Consider the following 13,503-nt stretch of genomic DNA (forward strand, 5'->3'; position numbering starts at 1 on the left):
TGTGTGAGACTGTTTTTGCTGGCACGTTTTAAATCATAAGACTTTAGCAAAAATGCATGCATTTGTAAAATACTGCGCACACAGCTGGATAAATGAAACTTGGATTTCACTGTACGGGTTGTGTCAGAGTTTGTAAACTGATGTTTTAATATACTGTAGTTTTGCAGTGTAGCCTCATACAACAGTTCATATGATTTCCTACAAAAATGCACACACAACAGCTCGTATGATATTGTACAAATTAGTGGCCCACGAATGACATTAGATCCTTCACGTAAAGTTACAGAGGTTAGGTTTAGGAAAAGAAACATGGAAAGGACACACCAAGTTCACACGGTTCTGAACACACATATCCTGGGGGATGTCCTTGGTTTTGTGACCCATTCACCACCCCTAACCTACCTCCTAACAAAACTGATCGAGCCCAGTTCCTTCTTTATTCTTATTTTTTATTTTATTTTTTTTTATATACTTTATTAATCCCCCTGAGGGGAAATTCAATTTTTTCACTCCGTTGCCATTAACACACAGGTCCGAAATACACACACACGTAAAAACAGGACCTATACATGCATAAAGTTGAGAGATGTCAGAGTGGGGGGCTGCCTTGGTCAGGCGCCTCGAGCAGTTGGGGGGTTCAGTGCCTTGCTCAAGGGCACCCCAGGACTCTCCAGCCACCAGCCACCAGTCCATGCTCTGTATTTGGTCCGGACGGGGACTTGAACCGGCGACCCTCTGGTTCCCAACCCATGTCCCTATGGACTGAGCTACTGCCGCCCTAAAAAATACTTTTCAAAATACTTGGGTTATGCATGGATCACCATTTTATGATTACATGGGATACGTACAAATTTGGGTGCATGACTTTTCGTAGGAAAACATATGAACAGTTTATGAGAACAGCCTGAGTTTTGTTGCTGTGAAATGCGGACTCTGAGTACTTCAATTTATGAAAAATGTTTGCCTTTCTTGGATTCTCTGCTCACCAAAGAGACATTCAAGAAAAACAACGTTTTCATCATGGATCAAGCTGTTCTCATGAGCTGGTCCTATATTTTGCTAGGAAAAGTAATACACCAAAACTCGTATATATATCACACCTAATGATGAGCCACTAATTCGTTCATAACCTACTTATTTTGGAAGGCTGTGATCACACAGTGACTAAATGAAGTGGTCCCGGGTGGTCCAGTAAGGAGGTAGGCTGGACTGGTGGATGGGTCACAAAACACAGGACTTTCCCCCTTACCACAGTAGCTTTACGTTAATTATGTAACTTAATGTTAAGGACGGAACATCATACTTGGGTAATTTGTAGGATATCATATGAAATGTATTATGAGGATATATTGCACGAATTCAAGGTAACACTTCCCAGGTGAATCATTTCTTTACATATATAGATCCAATTGAAAATAGTGACACCTTGCAGTTGATGGCATTTATATGATTTTCTAAATGAAACCTCTGTTTGCAGCCTTACTAAAATCATGTATATGATATTTGTTGTTATTTATTAGAAAAGCCCCACTTATTATTCCATATGATAAATTGAGCAGCTGGGTCAAATTTAACAGGAGGATAGTGGAATATAGTCTCTGCTCACCTGCACCCTTAAAAATCCATTATTAACAAGGAACCAGGAGCCAAAACATCTATTTATTTGCTACCAGCCAGTCTCATGCTCCCTCAAACTACCCCCTGGACATGTCATTATTTACCCAATTATAACAAGGCTGCATTTTTTATATTGCTATATCCACAGCTTTCGAACCAAGCCCTATTTAATGATGTATGACTGAGTGTCTGGTTTGCCTCCCCCTATGGCCCCCTGATTGGCAGACAAGCACTTGACACAACACCAAGAGGAAAAACACTCCTGCTCATCTTTCAGTCAATTCCCTGTTTTTCAGGCAGTTGTTTTTTTTTTTTTAAGGTATCCTTTCCACACATCCAAAACAACATTCTGTACATCTGTCTTTGTGGGTGTGATACTCTAGGTGGGATGGAGAGGCAGGTTTACATGTGATCGGATGTCAGTGGGTGGAAGAGTGTGAGTGTGTGTTTAAGGTTTATATGTTCGCTCTTACTGAAGGTGTTCACACTGAGGGAAAGCTTAGATAACACACACACACACACACACACACACACTCAATGCTCTGGGCATGGATAAATATTTCAGATCCTGCCTTGATCTAGTCAAACAGTTAATCATGTAAGGCTTTGCTTTGTTAAAGTCCCATTTCAGACAAATATGCAAAATTAGATTTCTGGAGTAAAAAGCCCTCTGGGAAGAATGGCTCTGCCGTTTCCACCCTGGCCTTCTAAATTTGTGTGGGCTGGCTTAATTGGGGCTAAGTCTTATCAAAACCTTGTAGTATTTTTCTAGCCTAACTAGAGGTTGCTATGGCAACGTGCCAGTAGGTAACAGAGGTCTAAAACACAATTGGAGAAATGAGAAAATATCTCACAAGCTGGAGACACCAGACCGACTTTCAAAACCAACTAATGAGCTTCCAAGTTTGTCTTTTTTGTCAACATGTGAAAAACATATTACGGTATATGAATCATAACTCGTAGGGTCAGTATGGTAAATGTCAATGCTTTCAGTGCTTTACACATTTGTATTTATTTGTAAATCTCATCTCTAGTGATAGAAAAGCTGGCAAGTGAACAAAAAGAAAAAGAAACAGTTGCTTTTTTTCCCCCCAAGAGAGTAAATGTACCTTGGACATCCAAGGACATCCTGATGTGAACACAAAGCAACATCAACCACAATATGTGTGATTATAAGGAAACTGCATGTCAACTGAATAATTGCCTCTACGCTGGTAGTTTTTCGTTTTAAAGCTACAAACACACATTTCGAGAGAACTCTTCCATTAGTCCGCTGCAACTTCTCACGACTAATCCCAAAACATAATCCAGTAAAATTGAAGCAAAACTAACCAGATCATTTTTTTAGCTTCAACACACGTTGGAGGAATGCAATTTTCTCCTCGAGAACTTTATTGAGTCAGAAGTAAAGAAATATATTGGATTTTGACTCAGAGGCTCAGACTTGCCAAACATCATATTGCACTTTGTGGTTAGATTTTGCAGCATATATCGGATCTTTAGGCAAACAGCCTCACTGCAGAGCTTTAAAGAAATCTGAGTAATAACAGTACAAAATTTTGCTCCATATGTCTGTGCACAGCAGATTGGCCCGTAGCCAAAATGTAACTTTTATTGATTGTGTGTAAAAGTCCTTTGTCCAGTCCGCTGGCAAATTATTGAGTATTTCATTAGGCATGCAACACATTCAGTCACATTCAGCTCATGAGGTGCATCCAATAAGATCTCTGATCGTTACTGCTTTCACCCGTTAGATCCACTGCTGTCATGAAGGTAAGAAGGCGGCTCAGAGAGGGATTTGTAAATTGTAGAAAATGGTGGGAATCAATATTAAAGTATTAGCTATAATTTATACTCTGTGAAGCCAAAATCATTTCAAAGTGCAAAAGAGTCACAGAACATGGGTTTGCCTTTCAGCAAGCACATTTCCTGCAGATGAAAGTGTTTTAACTGAGTAAAAACAACAGCAAATGTTACGTTTTTGTCAGTCTTTTAGAGTTCACTACTTGAGAAACATAATTTCTCATTCAGCAATCCGTCAGAGAGTATAGGTAATAGACAGCAACATAAGGAAGTGGCACAACTACACTACAAAACTGAATGACAATGCACATACAGTCCACATACAGTATGCACAACACAACTGGCCGCGCTGAACATGTAGTCTGAGAGGATCTGAATACTCAGTGTGGCTCCACAGTGGATGCATGCACACATGGTGAGATCAAGTGGGGACGATAGATGGCAGCCTTGCCTTCAGTTTACACACACACACAAGCATCATGCCGTGACTTACAGTGTGCTGCTATCTGATGTGTTTCTTTCATTGAGCCATGATCTTTTCTTTTTTACTTCATACCTGAAACATTCAGGCTTAAAATGTCCAAATGAACCTGGACTAAGAGAGAGCAGAGACTATTTAAAAAGGAATTAAAGGAATTTAACCTCAAGAAAGAAATGAGGATTCTTTTAAAGCTGATTAACAGAAGTTATTATCCATGCCAAACTACTAAGACATGCACACACTGCAACTGAGAGGCAACCTGGAGGCAGCAGGCAGATAATTAATCACACAAGGTGAAATTCCATAAAGAAATGGCTTGGACTCAAACCTTGACTTGTAATTATGAATTATCTGTTTAGAATTTTATTTTTCTCAAGCATGCAGGGTTTTTTTCACATCTGGATGAGATCACATCCCATATTGCTAATCACACATTATTCATGTGAACCTAACAGGCCCTGAAATGGTGCACTGGGATGCCAAAGGAGGTGAGGATGGAGTGGAGGAGGGTAGTAGTGGAGGAGATAGAGAAGGAAGGAAAGTGAAGTAAAGAGTGGAATGGAGATAACGGAAGAATGTGGAGGTGAAGGGGAGGAGGGCAGAGGAAACTTGTAGAAGTGAGCAAAAGAATTACAGGTGTAAAAGAGGGGGAGGAGGCGTAGGAAAACTGACTGAAGGTGCAGAAGAAGAAAAGAAGAACATGTGTAAATAAGTCAAGATGAGTGAAGCATAGGAAAGGAGGGGCAAAAACGGAGGAGAGGGGGAGGAAAAGGTGATAAGGACGGGATGAAGGTGATGATGACAGAGAAGGAGTCGAATAGAGCAAGGAGGTTCTAAAAAAAGAGGAGCAGGTGCAGAGGAGGGAACAGAGGTGCAGAAAGGGAGATGCAGAGGAGAGGACAGGAGAAGGGAGGAGATGCAAGATAACAGACAGAAGGTGCAGTTTAGAAGGAAGTATGACAAAGGAAATGAGGGGCAAAAAAGAGAAGAGAGGAAAAGGGAGAAACCTATAGGATGTACAGAGGTACATAAAATACCTACGATACCATAAAAATTAGTGAAAAGGGAGGTGACGGAGAGAGAACACTGAAGATGGAGAAGAGGAGAAAAGAGGTACAAATAAAAAAAGTCGCTGGAGAGAAGAAGGAGGAGGTGCTAGGCAAGGAACAGCAGCGCAGAGGGAGTTGCAGGAAAGGTGGTATATATATATATATATATATATATATATAGAAGAGAGAACGGGAGGTGCAGGACAAAGGGGAAGTGCAGAGGAGAAGGAAGGAGGTGCAAGGTATTGGAAAGAAGGTGCATAATAGAAAAAAGTACAACAGAGGAAACGAGGAGCAAAAAGAAAGGAGAGGAAACAAGTAAGAGAGGAAAGGTGGTCCTAAAAAGGCGAAAGGAGGTGCAGAGAAAGAAACAGAATTGCACAAGAAAGGACATGTATACAGGAGAGAAGACAGGAGGATTGGAAGACAAAAGAAGTGCAGAGGAGATGGAAGGAGGCGCAAAATAACAGAAAGAATATGCAGAATAGAAGACAGTAAAAGGGAGGAAAAGAGGGGGGAAAACAAGTAAGCAAGGAGATGAGGTGTGGAAGAGAGGAGAGGAGGTGCTAAAAAGGGAAAAGTAGGTGTAGAGAAAGAAACAGAACTGCAGGACAGAGAGTTAAAGACAAACATGAGGATGTGCAGAAGGGAGAGAAAAGGAGGTGATGGAGTAAAAATGGAGATGCAGAAGAGAAAGAAAGAGGTGCAGGGGAAGGAAGTGCAGGTACGATGTCCTCGAAGACAGCAGGAGGTGCTGAAAGAGGACGCAAGAGAAAAGGCAGGAGAAAGAAAGGAGAAGAAAGGAGGTGCAAATTAAAAATAGGAGGGAGGAAGGAAAGAGGAGGTGCAGAGGAGAGCAGAGCAGATGCTGTGCTCCACTAATCTGTGTCTGTCATGCTCCGCATATGAAACACCAAGTGATGACCGCTGTGATTCACTACTGCTGGCTACAAACCAGCGACTGGCCAACACGTGTGTGTGTGTGTGTGTGTGTGTGTGTGTGTGTGTGTGTGACTTTCCATTCAGTGCGGAGGGCTCCTTTTAATAGCAGATTTGCTTTGACGTGATTCATGACGACCTGCCTCCAGGGGGGGCACGAGGGACACACACACACGCACTCACAAACACTTCAGATGCTTGTGCGTCCGCAAAATGAGATTAGAATTTTACATAAATTTTAAATCCTGCAGGAATTCAGCGTCGCTCGGGGTAACATTCAGCGTCCACGCACACACACACACACACACACACACACACACACAAACACACAGAACTGATGCGAGAAGGAGAAAAATGTCTCATCCTTGGTTTTTCTCGTGTGAATCAAATAGTCACACATGCACAGGTGTGAGGCATGTGCGTCTGCGTTGCTTTGTGTCTGTGGTTTAACGCACCATGCAACAATACACATGCACACACAGGAGGAAAATGCGTATATTGAAGAGGAAACACAGTGCTGTCATCTCACATCTACATCTACAGCAGTGGACCCCGAGCCACCCAGCCAAGTAACCACTAATGGAGGCTTGATTGACAGGTAGGGGCACACAGACTATCCCTGTGACTCACTCTTCCAAAGCTGTGTGTGTGTGTGTGTGTGTGTGTGTGTGTGTGTATGCGTTCACAACCCTTTGTCTAATGGAGTCAGTGGTAGCAGGTAGAGAGGGGGAAAGACGCGATGCATCAGCGGAGGAACGAAGGGGGTTGTATGGGGGGTTGTGCACGTTTCACACTGCAGTCTGATGCACTTTGATTCAAATGTAGGGGAGAGCGGGGTCGGTTGGAACATTTTTGTATTGACATGAAACAACCTTCCATTACTCACAGGTTACTTGAACAGTAAGGGGAATCATTTGACTCCTGAACAGAGTGTCTGCTAACAATGTATCAAGTGTTTAGAGCCCAACCCAAAAGTGAAAGGCTCAATTTTATAAAATGTATTTACAGTGTTACTTGTTTACACATTCCTTTGAGAAAAGAATAAACTACTGAGATGTAGAATTTGGCGGCTTCAAGTTTAGCCTTGTCAGAGTGGTTGGAGCTATGGAGGAGCCAGGAGGTGGATGTGACCCACAGACTGTAGTGACACCTCACCAACTACCTGTCATTCAGGTGGCCCGACCCATTAATATGCAAAACTCTGGGCTTCAATAAAATGCAAATGAGGGATTATAAAAAAAATGCACCCCCTGCACAGTTGACAGAAGGTTGAAATTAGCTATAGAGACAAAACGTTTTTTGTACCTGGCTGTAAACATCTTTATTTCTGCTGTAAATGTCAACATTTTAACACAGATGTCTGTGGCAATTTGCTCTGTTTTGGAGCCAGCCTCAAGTGGCCATTTGATGAACTGCAGGTTTTGGCACTTACTCGTCGGCTTCATTTTTCAGCCCTGGAATTTGCTGCTTGGAAGGAACCTGAGAGTGGGTGCTGCAGTTCTTTTTTTGACACTTCTGTCTTTGTTTTGTCACTTCTACAATGGATTAATTTTTCAGCCATTTGCCATTTGGTTATGGATCTTCATTTTATACCCTTTTTCCATTGTCAATCCTTGTCACGTCGAGTAAAGCCGTGCCATTTGTGTCAACACTGTCAGTTTAGACTGAGCTGGAGATGGACCTTCTCTGGAGCAGGTCCAAAAGCCAGGCTGCCCATCCTCAAGTGGGCCTCCAAAGCTGCAGCCAACCCCCTACGACCCCACTTCTCCCCTCGTGTGGAGCGTGTTGTATGTTGCAAGACTCTACTCACCTCTGTCTGCAGGAGACTAGAGAGAAAGGCATTTTTAAAAGTCTCTGTGTGTTCAGCTTTCAGTACTTTTGTAGCTTCTAACTGAATCTCTGTGGTTTGGAGTTTAGTATCTCTCCTGCGTCCTGATTTTACTTGAAACATCGGCTTTATTTTACGGTTTCATGTTCGCTATCAACTGCATTAGAAGTTGTGTGAAGTTGCTGCTCGAAAACTCAACATTTCCTTATTTTTGCTGCTTCACAATAAAAGTTTTTACATAACAAATTAATGGGGGACTTTTATTGTGAAGAATCTATAGGAAATTAAATGTGTTGTTCCTGAATTGGTGGAACTTTGTTAGCAGCTTCTCTTCAATAAAGATGAGCTGACGGCTTAAACCAAGCCATGACTGTCAAAAATGGGCACCTTTCAGCTCAATGTAGCCACCATAAGCTAAGCTGTAGCCCATAAGTTTATGTAGGCTATTGAGATTGTTACATTAAACATTAATAAAGCAACAACTTGAGTGTTAAAAAAGTTAAGTAGCTGAACTCTGCACATTCAAAATATGCTCAGGGGTTAAACTGTAGGTCTTAATGAAGTTCATGCAATAAACATTCACTCAGTGACTTAACAGTGGGTCTTCTTAAATAAGAAAAAGCCTTTGCCTTGTTTTCGCCTATTTTTTGTTTATTTGTAACAAGGTAGGAACCATAAACACTACTGTTCCAACCGTCCCAGGAAAAGCAGACACACTTTGGATTTATATAGCTACCAACAAAAATTCCGACAGCTAACACAAACACCAACTGATAGGCCAAAAAAAAAATCCGCTTTCCAAGAATGTTTTTTGTTTATGGCATAACTAAAAACAGTATGGTAGAGGAAAAATAAAGAGCTAAGAGGGCACTGTCTCAACTGTCCCCTGTCCCAACTGAACCCCACTCTCCTCTATACAGATTATGAAGAGTAAGACTTTTACTCTGGACTCTGGTTTACAGTGGTGTCTTTATTTCACTTTAATTGTTGTTACAACCTAAATGTTGCATGCAAACTTAACTCTGTTGCAGTTTACGAAGAAGTACATGATTTCACTCTGTTCTCCTGCTTGTTGGAGGCTACAATCATTTTCTGTGCTTCATCACAGCTGCAGTAACACAGATGGTCTCCGTGCCCATTTTCCTTACATATTAAAAAAGCCAGATCGAGGTGTGACTCAGAACTGTCTTTTGTACATGTGGAGGCTCAAGGCTTCACAGCACTGGGCCCACAGTTTCTGTAACCAACGACTGAGTGGCAAGGTACAGGCAAATGAAAGGGAACAGCAATTACAATGGAAACCTGTGGGTGAGCACTTTACAGGGACAGCAAGCAGGAGCTTTCTCATGCCACAACATAACATTGATACAGTGATTAATAACAATGAGTCAGTGAATTCTTCTTTAAAGTCTGAATTTTTGATTGCAGCACAAACTCCACCAATTAAAAACTTGTGATGAATCAAAAGTGTATTAAGCAAATGGACACAACTTTTCTATCTCTTAATGCATGGGCATCTATAAGCCAATCACAGTGTTCCACATCATCCAAAGTCGACTGAAACAGAGCCGCACCTGTTTTTCAACAGGCATGACTGACCGTCCATGGGGTCTGGCCAGGCCCAGCCCAAACCGGCTACATGGGCTTGTCCCCCTGCAGGCCCACCACCCGCACAGGGATCCAGAAGGGTTCGGTGCAGTGTGGATCGGCAGCAGACCAAGGCGGGGGCCTTGGCGGTCTGATCCTCGGCTTCGGAAGTTGGGACGTGGAATGTCACCTCTCTGGCGGGGAAGGAGCCGGAGCTTGTGGAAGAGGTTGAGCGTTACCGGCTAGATATAGTCAGCCTCACCTCAACACATAGCTCTGGCTCTGGAACCCAAGTCCTTGAGAGGGGTTGGACTCTCTCCTTCGCTGGAGTTGCTCTGGGTGAGAGGCGGAGGGCCGGGGTGGGCTTTCTGATAGCCCCCAGACTCTCTGTCTGTATGTTGGGGTTCACCCCAGTAGACGAAAGGGTTGCTTTCCTGCGCCTTCGGGTCGGGGAATGGGTCCTGACTGTTGTCTGTGCTTATGCGCCAAACAGGTCAATGATTGACTTTGTAGTCATATCATTTGACCTGCGGCCATATGTTCTGGACACTCAGGTGAAGAGAGGAGCAGAGCTGTCAACTAATCACCACCTGGTGGTGAGTTGGATCAGATGGCAGGGGAGGACGCTGCGCAGACCTGGCAGGCCCAAACGAGCAGTGGGTCTGCTGGGAACGCCTGGCGGAAGAACCGGTCAAGACGATCTTCAACTCCCACCTCCGGGAGAGCTTCGACCGCACGGGAGACATTGAGTCTGAATGGGCCTTGTTCCGCTCTGCTATTGTCGAGGCGGTGGATGTGAGCTATGGCCGCAAGGCCGCTGGCGCCAGGGGTCAGGCTGAAGAAGGAGGCCTACAGGGCAATGGTTGGTCTGTGGGTTTCCAGAAGCAGCTGGCGGGTACCGGTGGGCCAAGTGGAGCGCAGCAGCGGCAGTCGCGGAGGCAACTTGCTCACACTGTTTACAGTGGGGGCGGGGAGCTGCTGATGTCAACTGGGGACATTGTTGGGCGGTGGAAGGAATACTTTGAGGAGCTCCTCAATCCCACAAACACGTATTCCAGTGAAGAAACAGAGCCGGGGGTCTCGGGGGCGGGTCGTCCAATTTCTGGGGCAGAAGTCGCCGAGGTAGCGAAACAAATCCGAGGCGGCGGAGCCCTGGGGGTGGATGAGATTCTCCCTGGATATCTCAAGGCTGGATGTTGTAGGGCTGTCTTGGCTGACATGCCTCTGCAACATTGCGTGGACATCGGGGGCAGTGTCTTTGGAGTGGCAGACCGGGGTGGTGGTCCCCATCTTCAAGACAGGGGACCAGAGAATGTGTTCCAACTACAGGGGGATCACACTCCTCAGCCTACCTGGTAATCTACTCCAGGGTGTTGGAGAACAGGGTCCGGTCGATAGTTGAACCTCAGATTGAGGAGGAGCAATGTGGTTTTCGTCCTGGACATGGAACCGTGGACCAGCTCTTTACCCTCACCAGGGTGCTGGAGGGGGCATGGGAGTCCGCCCAACCAGTCCACATGTGTGGACCCCCCAGGGGCATCCTGTGGGGGGTGCTCTGGGAGTATGGGGTTGGTGGCCCCTTGCTAAGGGCCATCCAGTCCCTGTACCGAAGGAGTGCGAGTCTGGTTCGCGTGGCCGGCAGTAAGTGGGACCTGTTCCCGGTGAGGGTTGGACTCCATCAGGGCTGCCCTTTGTCACCGGTTCTGTTCATAACTTTTATGGACAGAATTTCTAGGCGCAGCCGAGTGGTGGAGGGTGTCAGGTTCGGTGACAGAAGGATCTTGTCCCTGCTTTTTGCGGATGACGTGGTCCTCCTAGCTCCATCGAACAGTGACCTCCAGCTCTTGCTGGGACGGTTTGCAGCCGAGTGTGAAGCAGCTGGGATGAGAATCAGCACCTCCAAGTCTGAGGCCATGGTCCTCAGCCGGAAAAGGGTGGATTGCCCTCTCCAGGTCAGGGGGGAGGTCCTGCCTCAGGTGGAGGAGTTTAAGTATCTCGGGGTCTTGTTCACGAGTGAGGGTAGGATGGAGTGGGAGATTGACAGGCGGACTGGGGCGGCGTCAGCAGTGATGTAGGTGCTTAACCGGTCCGTTGTGGTGAAGAGGGAGCTTAGCCAGGAAGCAAAGCTCTCGATTTACTGGTCGATCTACGTTCCAATCCTCACCTATGGTCACGAGCTCTGGGTAGTGACCGAAAGAATGAGATCGCGAGTACAAGCGGCCGAAAGGAGACCTCGGGGCTGCCCCAGGACACGCTGAAGGGATTAGATTACCCGGCTGGCCTGGGAACGCCTCGGGGTTCCCTCGGAAGAGCTGACGGAAGTGGCTGGGGAGAGGACTGTCTGGACTTCTTTGCTGAGGCTGCTGCCCCCGCGACCCGGAACCGGACAAGCGGAGGACAACTAGTACGAGTACGAGTACGAGTACGAGTACAAGTACAATTATTTTATAATGCATTATATTGATAATGTACACAGAATATTGATCTCAGGAGGTTTTCAACATACTGTTTTTTTGGAAATACTTCAAAAATTGAGGATATTTTGAGTTAAAAAGAATATATATACACAATGTGTTTTTAAGCATCACTTTATTCATTGATATGGATCAACATTTATGACAAATGTATGAATTCGGGTTTTTCGTTGAAACAAAATTTGTTAAGACCAGTTACTGTCATTTTTAATATTAGGTGGTTACTCGCATCCAGATTATGAGTGCATTTAGAGTGGAAATCCACCACTACCATCTGAGCAGATCAAGATGAAAGAACTGAGAGGGAAGCAAGACATCTCCTGAAATAACTTTAAGAATCACCTGGCTTCTAAGGCAACAGCAGACTTCCTGGCGTTACATTACCCTTTGTGTGCAATCATGGATTATATCACTGCATGTACTGCATCTGCTAAGACCACATTTAATCTTATAGCTGCATATGACTAAAAACCAAAAAGATAACAGTGCTCAAACATGTGTGGAAGACATTTTAAGCACCTTAAATTTACATAATTTTAATTTAAGACTTTATCAGGTAGATTTACGTCATTAAATGAAATTACTGGCTGTATGAGGCAGAAACGGTTGTGTTCTCTCGGGTGCTTCTTGCATGAATCTAAGCAGGATGCTGGAGATTCAGCACTCAGTTTAATTAAACCTCCAAAGTGATGTGGTTGGGATTTGGCGGAGAGTGAGTGCATCATTAAAAAGGAGAACATGACATCACCAAACAGTCATTCATTCATTTTCTGTAACCGCTTATCCTGTTGGGGGTGGGGGTGGGGGGGTGGGGGGGGGTTCTGGAGCATTGACATTGAGCGAGAGGCAAGGTACATCCTGGTCAGGTCACCAGACTATCACAGGGCTGACATATAGAGACAGACAACCATTCACACTCACACCTACAAACAATTTAGAGTCACCAGTTAACCTAACCTCTTTGGACTGTGGGAGGAAGCCAGAGTACCCAGGAAAATCCAGACCCTGGGTTTGAACCAGGAACCCTCTTGCTGTGAGGCAACAGTGCTAACCACTGCACCACCATGCCGCCTATAAACAACTCATCTGTAGTTATAGTCTTCAGTAGCAGACTTTTTGACTTGATAACACTAATGATGGACCTGTTTTATTCAAGTGTCTCAATCAGCCGTGACAGTGTGACAGTGAGCTGTCATGCAATGGCAAGCCTGTTGCTGTGTCCACGTCAGAATGCGTGAGGTGCACACATTCCCACCGCACATTCTTCCTTTAAAAATACCAGTTTATGTGTGGGAAAAGGCACATGCATAGTTTTTGTGCATATACATTGTTTCTGCAATTGGCCCCCAGTGTCATGACCAACACAGTTCATGTTCATCAGGAAAGGGCAAATAAGAATAAGAATAAGAAGAAGAAAGAAGAAGAATGTAAGAAAGTGTTGTTGCTGTCTGTAGGCAGCAGATGGCATGCTGCACCTCTGGCTACGCCCTAATCAGTGATGTCACAGCAGGTGTTTCAAACACCTGACTGAAAGCTCCACATTCTCCAGCACAAAGACAGAAGTTCCAATGTTCATAAAGCCATGAACTGATACATTACTAAGGCCCACTTAGGAGCAAAAGTTTTGAGGAGTGATAGCAGCAGCCAGCAGCACTAGCACAAGTCATTTCTTTCATGCTGCCTTCCAGAGGCAGTGGAAACACAGCAGCCATCTTTTATTTACCA

This window comes from Epinephelus fuscoguttatus, linkage group LG7 (assembly GCF_011397635.1).
Source record: "Epinephelus fuscoguttatus linkage group LG7, E.fuscoguttatus.final_Chr_v1".
Classification (NCBI taxonomy): Eukaryota; Metazoa; Chordata; class Actinopteri; order Perciformes; family Serranidae; genus Epinephelus; species Epinephelus fuscoguttatus.